This window comes from Leuciscus leuciscus (genome assembly GCF_965113295.1).
Source record: "Leuciscus leuciscus genome assembly, chromosome: 3".
NCBI lineage: Eukaryota > Metazoa > Chordata > Actinopteri > Cypriniformes > Leuciscidae > Leuciscus > Leuciscus leuciscus.
Genome location: NC_138727.1, coordinates 13,286,072 through 13,299,294, shown reverse-complemented (window position 1 = coordinate 13,299,294; position 13,223 = coordinate 13,286,072). Strand labels below are relative to the sequence as shown.

The following is a 13,223-nucleotide window of genomic DNA, read 5'->3' as shown; positions in this document are numbered from 1 at the left end:
CTGTCTACGAAACTTTCGTCCGTAATAAAAAAATTCGGATCGGGTTCGATTTTCTGCGTTTTTCGCATCCACAGCCAGTATTTTGAGAGGTTTTTTGACAATTGACAATTTGACAATCAAGTGTTTACATGTTCTCTCGATCGGATTAGAAAAGGAATACCTCCCCTTTCAATCAGATCGAAATTTCGGATCGATTAAGGTGTGATTGAGCAGCCAATTCGATTACTAATCATGTATTATTTGGGTATAAAATAACCTGTATACAGCTGTTCTGTCTGCCCAGCGCTTCCGTGTGTGTGTCTGTCCATACCAGACTAGTTCAGGATCGATTGGTTCACGGAAATTGGTGGTCTTCTTTATAATATGTGGCTCCAGTATCGCTGGCACAGCATCAAACTTTTCCACTGACATTCTGAGGTAAATTTTGAATTGCTCGGGATAATTTCGCAACTCCTTGATAAGGAGGTGAAACTGTCCTTCCTCTCGGCGCAATCTCAGGATTGGCCATTGCACACGAAATTTTCGTATGCGTTTTTTCGTGTTCGTCAGCTTTAAAATTCGTCACGCACAGAAACCTTGCACACTGAGTCCGATGCGTATTTATTAAATCTTTGCGGAAAAAAACGCAAAAAATACCAAATGTCAAGCAGTGAGGATGATTTTGTTGCCCTCTTTCTTCTTAAAAAGTGAAAAAGAAAGAGGAAATATTGGATCCATGCAATCCAGAGATTGTGTCGAGAGGAAGGAGAGTTTCACCTCCTTATCAAGGAGTTGCGAAATTATCCCGAGCGATTCAAAATTTACCTCAGAATGTCAGTGGAACAGTTTGATGCCTTTGCTAGCGATACTGGAGCCACATATTAAAAAGAAGACCACCAATTTCCATGAACCAATCGATCCTGAACAGAGACTGGCAGTTTGTCTAAGGTATGGACACACACGTTTTTTGTTTTTCATACAGTACTTTGTGCTGCGAGACGAAGTGTATCAACTTGTCAGACGCCATTCTGGATTTTGTCGTTCGCTTGTACGGTGGCTCTGAATTGTCAAAAAACCTTTCAAAATACTGGCTGTGGATGCGAAAAACGCAGAAAATCGAACCCGATCTGAATTTTTTTATTACGGACGAAAGTTTCGTAGACAAGTGTGCAAGCGTGATTGACATAAAGTGAGGTCGAATTTTTTTTTTTTTACGTGCGAAAATTTCGGATGCGAATTTCGGACTCAGTGTGCAATGGTCTCTGTTCACGGAAATTGGTGGTGGTCTTTTTAATATGTGGCTTCAGTATCGCTAGCAAAGCATCAAACTGTTCCACTGACATTCTGAGGTAAATTTTGAATCGCTCGGGATAATTTCGCAACTCCTTGATAAGGAGGTGAAACTCTCCTTCCTCTCGGCGCAATCTCTGGATTGCATGGATCCAATATTTCCTCTTTCTTTTTCACTTTTTAAGAAGAAAGAGGGCAACAAAATCATCCTCACTGCTTGACGAATCCATTTGGTATTTTTTGCGGGTTTTTTTCCGCAAAGGTTTAATAAATACGCATCGGACTCAGTGTGCAAGGTTTCTGTGCGTGACGAATTTTAAGGCTGACGAACACGAAAAAACGCATACGAAAATTTCGGACTCAGTGTGCAATGGCCTTAATACTGTAACAATGTTTTTTAATTCATGTTATTTAATACATTAACTAAGGAAACCTTATTGTAAAGTGTAACCGGTAACATTTTTGGTGCAGTTAATGCATTAGTTAATGCATGAACTAACCATGAACAATATATTTTCATAGTATTTATTAACATTGGTTGATGCTAGTTAATAAAAATACATGTGTTTACTAATGTTAACTTTTGATTTTTTATATGTATTAGTAAATGTTGAAATTAACATTTACTAACAGATGCTTTAGAAGTATTGTTGTTCATTGTAATTTCATGCTAACTAATGAAACCTTGTTGTAAAATTATTATTTTTCACTATTTTTCATAAATGCCAGGTTGGAAATTTGTATTGGGGTAAATTGTCACATGTTTATATGTTTAATTGCTTGCACTTTACGATGGTTACGATGGTCCACTTTAGACATTCTACTAACTATAAGTAACTTTGTAAACTACATGTCAACTGACTCTCATTAGTGTTAGTAGACTGTAGAAGACTGTTAGTAGACTGTTAGGATTAGGGTTAGTAGAATAAGTTGACGTGGTTGCAAAGTTACTTAGAAGAATGACTGTTGGGGAGCATCAGAAATAAAGTGTTAGCAGATACTAAGCAGGCAGTCTACTCTAATGAGAGTTAATTGGCATGTTGTTATTTATAAGTTAATAGAATGTCTAAAGTAGACTATCAATATAAAGTGTTACTGTTTAATTTTATATAATTTTTTTATTTCTATTTGCCAAAACAATTATTATTTTTTGGTATTTTTTTTTTTTTTGCTGTTTAATCTTAGGCTAATTGTACTTTTTACATACTAATTGGCTGTTAAATGGTAGATTCCCTATTCTGGGAAATATATGTTGGTGTACACGTGTGATAACTAGAAAGATTTAAGAGGTGTAAAAAGTACAGCAAATTTAAACTCAAATGATGGTTACCGTGTTAAAATGTACCTCATTAAAAGCCAAAGTACTGTATCGGCACAGTATTTGGGTGAAAGTTTCTATAATTTATTACGTTTTAACAAGTAAAAATTATAAGGTATTAAAGGTAAATATGTTCTAAGCTTCAGTAACTGAAACATGACCTCAAGCAAGCGAAGGTGATTTTCCCATTAAAGAAACTGATGACCAAACTTTGCAAAGCAACTTGTTTAACCACAATGATCTCAGGTCAATGACTTTGTAATGCTCAAGGCATTATAAATGTAGTTCAAGTAAAGTTCAACCATCATCAATGTTGAATATTAAAACTACATGAATTAATGCTTTAATTAAAGCATTTGTTTTGGGTGTACCTCTGTATTGTGGAGACTAAAGAGAGGTCTTCTTGCAAGGACGAATGACCATAGTTGTTGCCAATTAGATTGTACACAGAAATGTTTTCAGGAATTTTAAATTAAAGTTAAAAAAATGTTTTATAATTTAATTGGATGTTGTTTTTATATAAGAGGAAAAATCTAAGCCACTGTGACCTTTTGGAGGCCTGCATTTGCAAAAAGTTTTTTTTCCAAAATACTTTATTTTGATTGTCCCTTTTGAACATTCTGTTGAATATAAGTAACTTTGCAACTACATGTCAACTAACTCTCATGTAGCTGCTTTATATCTGCTAACTCTTTATTGTGATGCTCCCCAACAGATATTCTGACTATAAGTAACTTTGCACAGGTCAACTTATTCACTGTAAAAAACAAATTACATCCCCAAGTCAAAAATGTCAAGTGACCGATAACATCTACATTTTTCAATTAGTCTGACGTATTATTTCTCATTGAGCCAATGTTAACAGACTATTTGCAACAAGAATTTCACTTGGGCCAATTGAAAAATTTAGATGTTATCGGTCACTTGAGATTTTTGATTTGGGAGGGTTAGACATTTTTTACAGTGTTCTAACCCTAACCCTACCAGTCTACTAATACTCTACTATCACTCTAATGAGAGTGAGTAGACATGTAGGTTCAACGTTACTTATAGTCAACAGAATGTGTTAAAGGGACCATCAAAATAAAGTGAAACCGAGATTTGAGTTAAAAAAAAATGCAAGTATTCGGTTTCAGTTGAGTAAAGTACAAATTCATCTAAATAATACTTCAGTACAATTACTAAAGTACTTTACACCCCAGATAAAAACAAAGATAAAAAATAAGGGAATTACAACCATTTGTCACCCTCAGATTCCAGATATTCAAATAGTTGTATCTTGGCCAAATATTGTTATATCTTAAAAAAAACTTACATCAATGGAAAGCTAATTTATTCAGCTTTCAGGTAATATATAAATCAAAAAAAATAAATCAAAAAATTGACCCATGTGACTGGTTTTGTGGTCCAGGGTCACATTTACCCCCTCATCCAGGAAAGAGAGATGGAAATAGACTCTTTAAATGCTCCATGAGTCTGCAGAGAGCGCAAACAACATCGTCAACATAACTGCGCACGCTGCTCAGCTGCACTGCCCACATGCGATTCAGAGAGAAATTCTTCATGACTGCAGATCTCAGGGGACAGAGGGGCTTCTAGGTTTATTGACGATTTAACCGCAGTGTTAAAGGTGAGCTAATCTTCAACCTCAGCTCAGTATGTCCTTTATATGCTGAGTCCAGTGGTTTCAATGCACATCACATGTTTTGATACAGCCAAATAAATCGGTATAACATAACAATACCGAACAGACATAGGACTTTTATAAATTTAGCAATTTCTAGTACCTCAAAACATGTACAAAGATAATGAAAAAACAACTATAAATATCTCAACACTACGTGGAACTCGCCAGCACTGGGCTTCTTTCCAAAATTGATTATGAAGCGATGCCAACAGCTCTCGGACTGCATTCACGTGAGAACTGCAGAGGATGTGCGGCATTGCTCTGCCTCATGTCTCATTTGGTGGCTGCGAAGATGAAATAATTTGATTCAAACCAACACACACTGCATAGTGGTGCAAAAAGCATGAAGATTTCTTGTGCCGTAGTTCATTTTTGTACACAAAGTCAGATAATTGGTCTCCTGGGAGACTCCCGTTGCTGCATGTTAAAAGACATTAAGGCTTAATAAGTCTGTAAATACAATCTCACACTTAAAATACGCTCAAAGTTGCACACAGACACGCATTTGCTCGTGAGCTTCTTACAGTGCTACGGTCTGTTATCTGTACCATTGTACTGTACTGTACTGTACTGTACTGTACTGTACTGGAAACTGCTGTCAGGAGAGCTCCTTTTTAATTATCTCAGGGAAATCTCAAATCGCGCTTTAAAATCAATCATGACAGCTAACGTCTTCTATTTTTACATTCTTCTCTATATTTCGCCCTCTTTCAGTGCTCTGGGAACAGCGTGTTATCTTTGTTACTCTTAAATCTCTTAGAGAGGAAGACAAAGAATTCAAAGAAAGAGAGGTGGGGAGAGAAAGCGAAAGAGAGAAGATGCACATGCTTGCAGAAACGGACACCTTTCAAAAAGCTAAAGCTCCATCATTTTCTTAATCTGCTATAGACAGCAGAGATCTCCATGATGATTTCACTTACAGTTATGACATTGAAAGTCAAGAGAGGGTCAACAACGGCAGCAGGAAATGGAATGCAACTCAATGCCCCTGTGCTCTGGTAATATGCATACCTCTTCACTTATTTATAAGGTTATGGGCAAATCCAGGCTTTTACTGTCATTACAGAGCTGTAATGTTGACTGTTACCGCTGCACAACATTGTGATTCATTTGCGGTCTGTTTCCATTGACTTTTTTCTCTTTTTTTACATAACCAGAAAATAACTTTTTGTAAAAAGTATTGTATGTGTAACAAAAGCTGAAGATTTAATTACTGTAATACAAAACAATATCAAGTGCTCTATGACATTGTGGAGAAGACCATAAGACTATAAATAAATACACATCAAGACCTTATAACACACTCACACTGAACAACAAAACGACCAGAGGCATTTATGGACTTTATGCAAATGTATAGTAGCACGATGTGGGATAACCAATAAGCACTTGTATTAGCCTCAATTCAGTGTATTATAAACGCCTACTATCAACCAGTGGGATGTCAAGTATAAACTGACAGAATTTTGAAGGATGAATAAACTACATGACATGAAAATTCCGAAAAGTTGAATGAATTAATGCATTTTTCATTTGTCATATAGCAGAAAACATGTTATCAAGAAATGCATTAATAACATGTATTTTGTTCGCAAAAAGGGTTGTCTGGATCACAAGATGGTTTTTATACTTTCCCTTCCATTCCACAAAATAAGTCAACTTACACTTAGCACCCTCTTGGCCAGTGGTTCCAAACAGTTCTTTTAAGTCAGAAATAGATGCAATAAATAAACAAATAAATAAAAATAAAATAAAATAAAATAGGTAGCTTCTAGGAATACTCAAAATGATCAGGCACTAAACGGAAGCAGCTTATCATATTTTACCAATTTCCAACAAAATTAAAAGGCAGGATATTCTAAATAAATTTGCATGCATGTTTTATACTTCTATCGAACTGGCATTTGCCTCTTTTACTCAAAAGACAGGACCATTCATATAGCCACTAAACTGATTTATGGGATGAGTCGACAGCAACTTGTCAACCCCCAGTGTTTAAGTGCGAACGTTAGCAATATGACACCATAGTTTAGGTGACGATTTAAACATTATTATATAGGCTGACATTCGATGCTTTTTCTCATGACGACACAATACAGTAGTACTCATGACGAACCCTGAACTGACACTGAGAGGACTCACTGAGATATTTTAAAATGATCATGCACTGTTAGACTTTTCTGTAATTTCTACAGTTATTTACTTTAAATCCCCCAGTATTATACTGCTATTTCTCTTTACAGTAAATAACTGTGATTCCCATTGCATCATGGGAATTGTCTGTGACGTCTAACACCACATACAGAGACTTACTGTATTTTTTAAATTTGCTGTACACTACTGTATTTGACGTAACAGCTTCTCTTGCTGGCACCATTCCATCATGCTTTTTATTTCCTAATTTTTGCCTTACACCGTGTGTCTACAACGCTATAATAGCCAGAGGCTGTCTATATTGGACACATTGAAGCGACCGGACCTTTAATACAAAATGCAAACTTGTTTGTCCCTTGTCAGAAATAGCGCGAGCGCTTGGACTCGGAGTACCGTACGTCAGAAATATAACGGCCGCGGTCCGCGGCGCATCACTACACTGTCTGGGATTTGTCGTGACTCGTGTCGCGCCAGAGCATCCAGTGTAATATCAGTTGGGTCTGTCTTTTGTTGGATCGCGCCGTTCGTGTCTGGCCCGGGGAAGAGACGGAATTTACTTCACCGAGAGAGAGATCAGCAACCAAGGTAAAAAAATATATGTATAAAAAAAAAACATTCTGTGTGTGTTGACAGGATTGTGCCCAGTTTAACCTATGTTAACGTTAGCCTAACGTCGTCAACATGGCGGTAACGAACTTTACCACGGTAAACTGAGCTAACATTTCATTTTACACATTTTGTTATATTATTGAATTGTCGAGTTAAAATACGCCAACGAGCAACGCGTTTACATTAACAATACATGTGAATAAACTAATGTGAAATTCTGTTTTGGTTGTAGATAATGTTGGCCTACTGATGAGAACCTTTATAGTTTTAGCATTAGTTTGCAAACTATAATATATTATAGTTTTTTTTTAAATGTAATTTAATATTTACTTCCATTTTTATATGTGTTTAAAGGCAACTGCAACAAAGCGCCAATTCGCGCCAGTGACGTCTAGCAAGATTCCAGAGGTAACGTTAGGCCATTTGTGATATATTTTGAGATAAGTTTGCTGAAATGATTAGCAATATGTGAAAATTGCTTTGGAGCCACTGGTGCAGACTAGGTAGCTTACAATATATTATAAAATCTCTATAAAATTGGCTAACTTTATATCAAATAAGTGACCTTTGCATCATGTCTAACTTTATATTTATTACACAGCAAATGAACCAATCAGAAGATGGACCATTTTCTTTGTTCAGTCTCACCAGATTAAATGTATCCAGGTAAGCACTGCAGTAAAACTCTCACTAATTCATTCATACCAAATCTAGCATTCTAAACAACTTAAGTTTATATTTTTGCATTATTTTGATATTTTATTAGGCAGAAGACTCTACCATTGCAGTCCCACCTGACCAGGAAGGTCCTAATATCAGCGGTGGGTTAACTACTGTAGGAAGGAGAACAATCATCACACAGTGATTTCTTGCATGTTTCTTACTGTGTATTTGTCTCAAACAGGAACCCCTTCACTGCAGACAAGCTGAAATGGGCTAAAATCATCGATTTCAGTCTTTCTTTCTATGGATCTCAGCATTTTTGGACAGAATTGAGGATTTCTCTCTCTCTCTCTCTCTCTCTCTCTCTCTCTCTCTCTCTCTCTCTCTCTCTCTCTCTCTCTCTCTCTCTCTCTCTCTCTCTCTCTCTCATATAGTGTTGGAACCGGGATCTCCTCTGAAGGACTGAGTACATCTGTGTTTGTGGACACGCATGCAGACCAGGGAACATTCTGATGTTGTCAATCAAGTTCTGAACAGGAACCAATCTTTGGAGAAGTTCATTTATTCGCAAAGGTGGACAAAAACATTGTGTTGGCTTTTTAAAGATTATTTTGATGATGACTTTTACTCCTATGCTGTAGAAAAGATGGAGGAGTAGACAGTCAGACATTGATAATAATAAGAAATGTTTCTTGAGCATCAAAGAGACTTCTTTCAAAAACATTAAGACACTTAAATACTTCTTTTGGCCACCAGTGTACATGAATCCAACACATTTTTGTAAATAAGTGAAATTATTTTGAAGGTGGGGTTATATGTCATGTATTGTGAAAAGAACTGTGTTTTGCCCTGTGTTTGGCATTTCCTTTTTGACTGCTTAAAAATGTATTTATATTCTGCAGTTTTATGAACGTAATGGTTGATATTTCATTATAATACTTGTATAAACTAAACAACCAATGACTCTACATTCATTTAGTCAAATGCTAATGTTTTGTTTATGGTTTTATGTATGTTTTTAAAAATGTGTGCAGTGAAGGACAGTACATAATGTGTTAATTTAACACGTTTACACATCTTTGTGCTAACCTTTCTGACATATTTACTTTGTCAAAATCATTAACACAATGAATGAGTTAAAATTAACACAAAAAATGTTATCCCTGAACTCACCCATTCATGTGTAAAAATTTCACACATCATTTCCAGCATTGGCATGTTTATTTTGTGATATATATTAAATGTTTTAAATAAAAAATTTTTATTTTGTGATAACTTTGTCTAATTGGTTTGTATGTCAGTAGTACTTATGCAGGATACAAATAAAATTAATCATAATATCAAAATTATGAAATCTAATTTATATTTAGTACAAATAAAAATAATTACAGTAGAGTACTGATTAGCGTCGTTTTTACAGTAATGCACTGTATTACACAATTACAGTACCATGTACTGTAAAACTGAAATACGGTTTGGTACTTTAACTCTTAATTACAGTAACTTACTGGCAACAGTGTTGCCAGTAAGTTACTGTAAAAAACCCTTGAAAAGTCTGTCATGTCATTATGCGTAAGTCTACTATGACAAAGCTGAATGCTCTTTCTACTATTTTGACAGTAGTTGAATCAGAGGTTTCAGGCTGATTTTAGCCCCACCTGGCTAACGCCCTCTGGCTGCTGGAACCAGCAAATCTATTGGGGCCAATTATCATGGAGCACAGTCACAACAGACACACACACACACACACACACACACACACACACACACACACACACACACACACACACACACACACACACACACACACACACACACACACACACACACATAAACTCTTCTCAAAGAACTATAGTGTGCCTCTGTCTGTATGTAATCAGTCAAGGTCACAGCAGCGATTAATGTGAAGTGAATATGTACAGCACTTTTATTTCATCAGCCACAGTCGTAAGTTATCATTCAGCTCAAGGTCTACGCAATTTACAGAGAAAATGAATGTGATACCAACAGAACAGGAAGGCCAAAAAAGAAGGTCTTATTGAGTCTTCTCACACAGCGGCACGGCACCTATATATAACAAAGATCTTCACTTGAGTTTATGTACAGAATGCTGTTATTTTGTATGGCACTTCACATTGAGGTCTCGCAGAGTCCAAAGCTTTTATCACTTTTTGTTTTTATACCAGTGGTCTACAGTATACTCTCCACCCTGTTGGAAACGTATGCTCTGCATAGCTGCCTTCCTCTCCCAGCATCCCAGGGGACGAGTCACAGGAGCCGGAAGGGGTTCAGTAAGCTTCGGTGAAAGGCCTGACATCGCCTTGGGGTGGATGTTTAACAAGCTCTCATGCATATGCAGCTTACACTGCGCAACGGATGTTTGATAAATGCAATCAACGACTAACAAACTAATGATTTATATTCTGTCATATTAATATATTACATCTTGATTTTCATCTACTCAGAAATATGCAAACATGATTTACTGTATATTTTTCTTACATTTTACATTACATTCATACATTTTGACCAATGGTTCTCAACCAGCTTTCATTCAAAACCCAGATTTTACACTGAACCTCAAGTGGTGAACCTTAGTAATTTAGCATACAAAAGTAAACAAAAAAAAATCTTTAAAATGAAATACTGAAATGTAGATTGGTTTATTATTGGTCTCTTGAATTGGATAAACTTGCAAGGATGAACTGGGTCATGTATTTTATTTTATAACTTGTGCTGTTTATTCCAGTGTTGTTATTGTTAATACTGCTAAAACTATTAAAAATTGTTTTTGGTAATTGAAGTAAAGCTGAAATAAAATAGATGGAAATCTTAAACAAAAAAACAAAAACAAAAAAAAAAACAAAAAAAAAACATTCAACTAATTAAATTAATTATTGTGTGCCTCTGACTTTTTGTGCTTTATCAGTACTTATAAACAGCTAATATCCTTGTAATATGCAAACTAATATGCTAATATGAAACTAGTTAAAAGTGAGAATTGAATACTAAAATAATGTGTTACCAAAAAAAAAAAAAAAAAAAGAATAAAAATGACAAATAAAGCAGCTAACAAAATTAAATCAAACCAAAACTAAAATTAAATGAAAACTGAAAATATAGAAATAAAAGCTAAATACTATAAAAGTATATACATAATACTAAAATATAACTGGTTTGCGCCTGGTTTTCAGTGAGAACGTGTCACAACCTGTCAATGTTGGCATATGGCTAATTTGGCTATAGCTTACCAAGTGACATATGAATTTGGCCCAAAATAATGAGTTTGACTGGCACCACATTTGACATGAACAGTAAATGAAATGAGAAGGATTTTTTCCTCCATTTTTAATTTATTTGGGTATATATTTTTCATATTAATTTATTTGTATTTATACCAAGCATGATTTATAAAATTATATATAATTTATCAACTTGAAATGTTAAAATGTATTCATAGAAATTAATGTCATGATTTTGTGTGTTTTATTTTCAAGGACTCTTATTTTGATATTCTGCTGCCTTACTGTTTCTGTTGTTTTTTCACTTCCTATGTTTAGTTACTGTTTGCCATTGTTTCCTTTGTTACCCTTGTTAGTCACCATAGTGTTTAATCAATTTCACCTGCCTCTTGTTACCCATGTATTTATATCCCTGTGTTTCAGTCCTTGATTGTTGGCCATTGTCTTTACATCCTTTTGTAAAGATGTTATGTTTCCCCATTGGAATAGTATCGTCTTCATGCTTGGATTTATGGTTTTTGGATTATTTTCATCTGTTGTTTTCCCATTTGAATTATCTTTGTTTTTGTTAATAAACTTGCTATTAGATTATTGCCTGTTCCAGCATCAAAGTGAAAATTAACATGTATTATTGGAATTAACATGAACCAAGATTGATAAATGCTGGTAGTACTGTATTGGTCATTGCAATTTCATGTAAGCTATTGCATTTAACCCAAAAATGAAAGTTCTCTCATCATTTACTCACCTTCAGGGCCGGCCCGCGGCATAGGCGGTATAGGCAAATGCTAGGGGCGCCACTCATCCATAGGGGCGCCAGAATGAGTGAACGAGTGAATTTTTTTTTTTTTTTTTTTTTTTTTACAAATTTTTTTTTTTTAATATATAATACTATTTTAAAACCATTCATTCGAAATACTACCCCAAAAAAAAAAAAAGTCCGGCTCACCAATCGTCCCCCGCCCATCGAGAGCTTGAAGTGCGTCAGAAACAGAGCGCGCGCGCGATCAGTTGTTGGTCATTTGTTGTGTAGCGTGCGCGACTCCGCATCCAATGTAGACAGCACTGCTTTTGTTAACACACAGCTCGTAGAAACGGACCTGGCAGCTCGCGCCAGTTCTAGACACGGTGAAAGTTTCCTGATTGTGACGGAAGGCCGAATTTACATGACACATTATAAATGAGCATAGTCTGCGATAGATACAGTGCCAAAAAGAAGAGAAGAGGATAAAAGGGGATAAAGACAGAGGTAAAGTGATGTAGTGAATGAACAATTTATGGCATAGGAGTAAGATACTATAATTTCATGGCTGTTATTTTTACCTTAAACTTAATGTTAGCAGTTGTTCTGAGTTCTCCAGAGTCCCCAGACTGTGTGGTTTTGTAACAATCATGTCAGTTTTAAGACGCATTTTTTATTATAACTTTTTTATTACTGTTTTACTCTACAGTTGTGCAGTTGTGGGGATACAGTACAGGCCAAAAGTTTGGAAACATTACTATTTTTAATGTTTTTGAAAAAAGTTTCTTCTGCTCATCAAGCCTGCATTTATTTGATCAAAAATACAGAAAAAATAATAAATATTGTGATATATTATTACAATTTAAAATAATTGGTTTTCAATTTATTATACTTTAAATTATCATTTATTTCTGTGATGCAAAGCTGAATTTTCAGCATCATTACTCCAGTCTTCAGTGTCACATGTGACATCCAGTCTATCACATGATCCTTTAGAAATCATTTTAATATTCTGATTTATTATGAGTGTTGGAAACAGTTCTGCTGCCTAATATATTTGATGAATAAAATGTTAAAAAGAACTGCATTTATTTAAAATAAAATAAAAATATTTTCTAATTATATAAATCATCTTTACGATCACTTTTTATCAATTTAACACATCCTTGCTGAATAAAAGTATTGATTTATTTCAACCAAAAAAAAACAAAACAAAAAAAAACAACTGACCCCAAATTACTGACCATTAGTGTATATTGTTGTTACAAAAGATTTCTATTTTTAAAACATTTAAAAAAAATTTTTTTTTACTATTTATTTATCAAAGTATCCTAAAAAAGTATCACAGGTTATGAAAAAATATTAAGCAGCAGAACTGTTTCCAACTTTGATAATGAATCATATTAGAATGATTTCTAAAGGATCATGTGATAGACCGGATGTCACATGTGACACTGAAGACTGGAGTAATGATGCTGAAAATTCAGCTTTGCATCACAGAAATAAATGATAATTTAAAGTATAATAAATTGAAAACCA

General features: G+C 34.9%; 1 long non-coding RNA gene across 1 annotated transcript in view; it reads left to right on the top strand.

The window, feature by feature from the left end:
- The first annotated feature begins 7,232 nt into the window (after positions 1 to 7,232).
- LOC309495910 overlaps positions 7,233 to 13,223 on the top strand; it is a 95,464-nt gene continuing 89,473 nt past the window's right edge. The window contains exon 1 of the long non-coding RNA XR_014204866.1: positions 7,233 to 7,843. This is a non-coding gene — a long non-coding RNA (uncharacterized lncRNA). The remainder of the gene's footprint in view (positions 7,844 to 13,223) is intronic.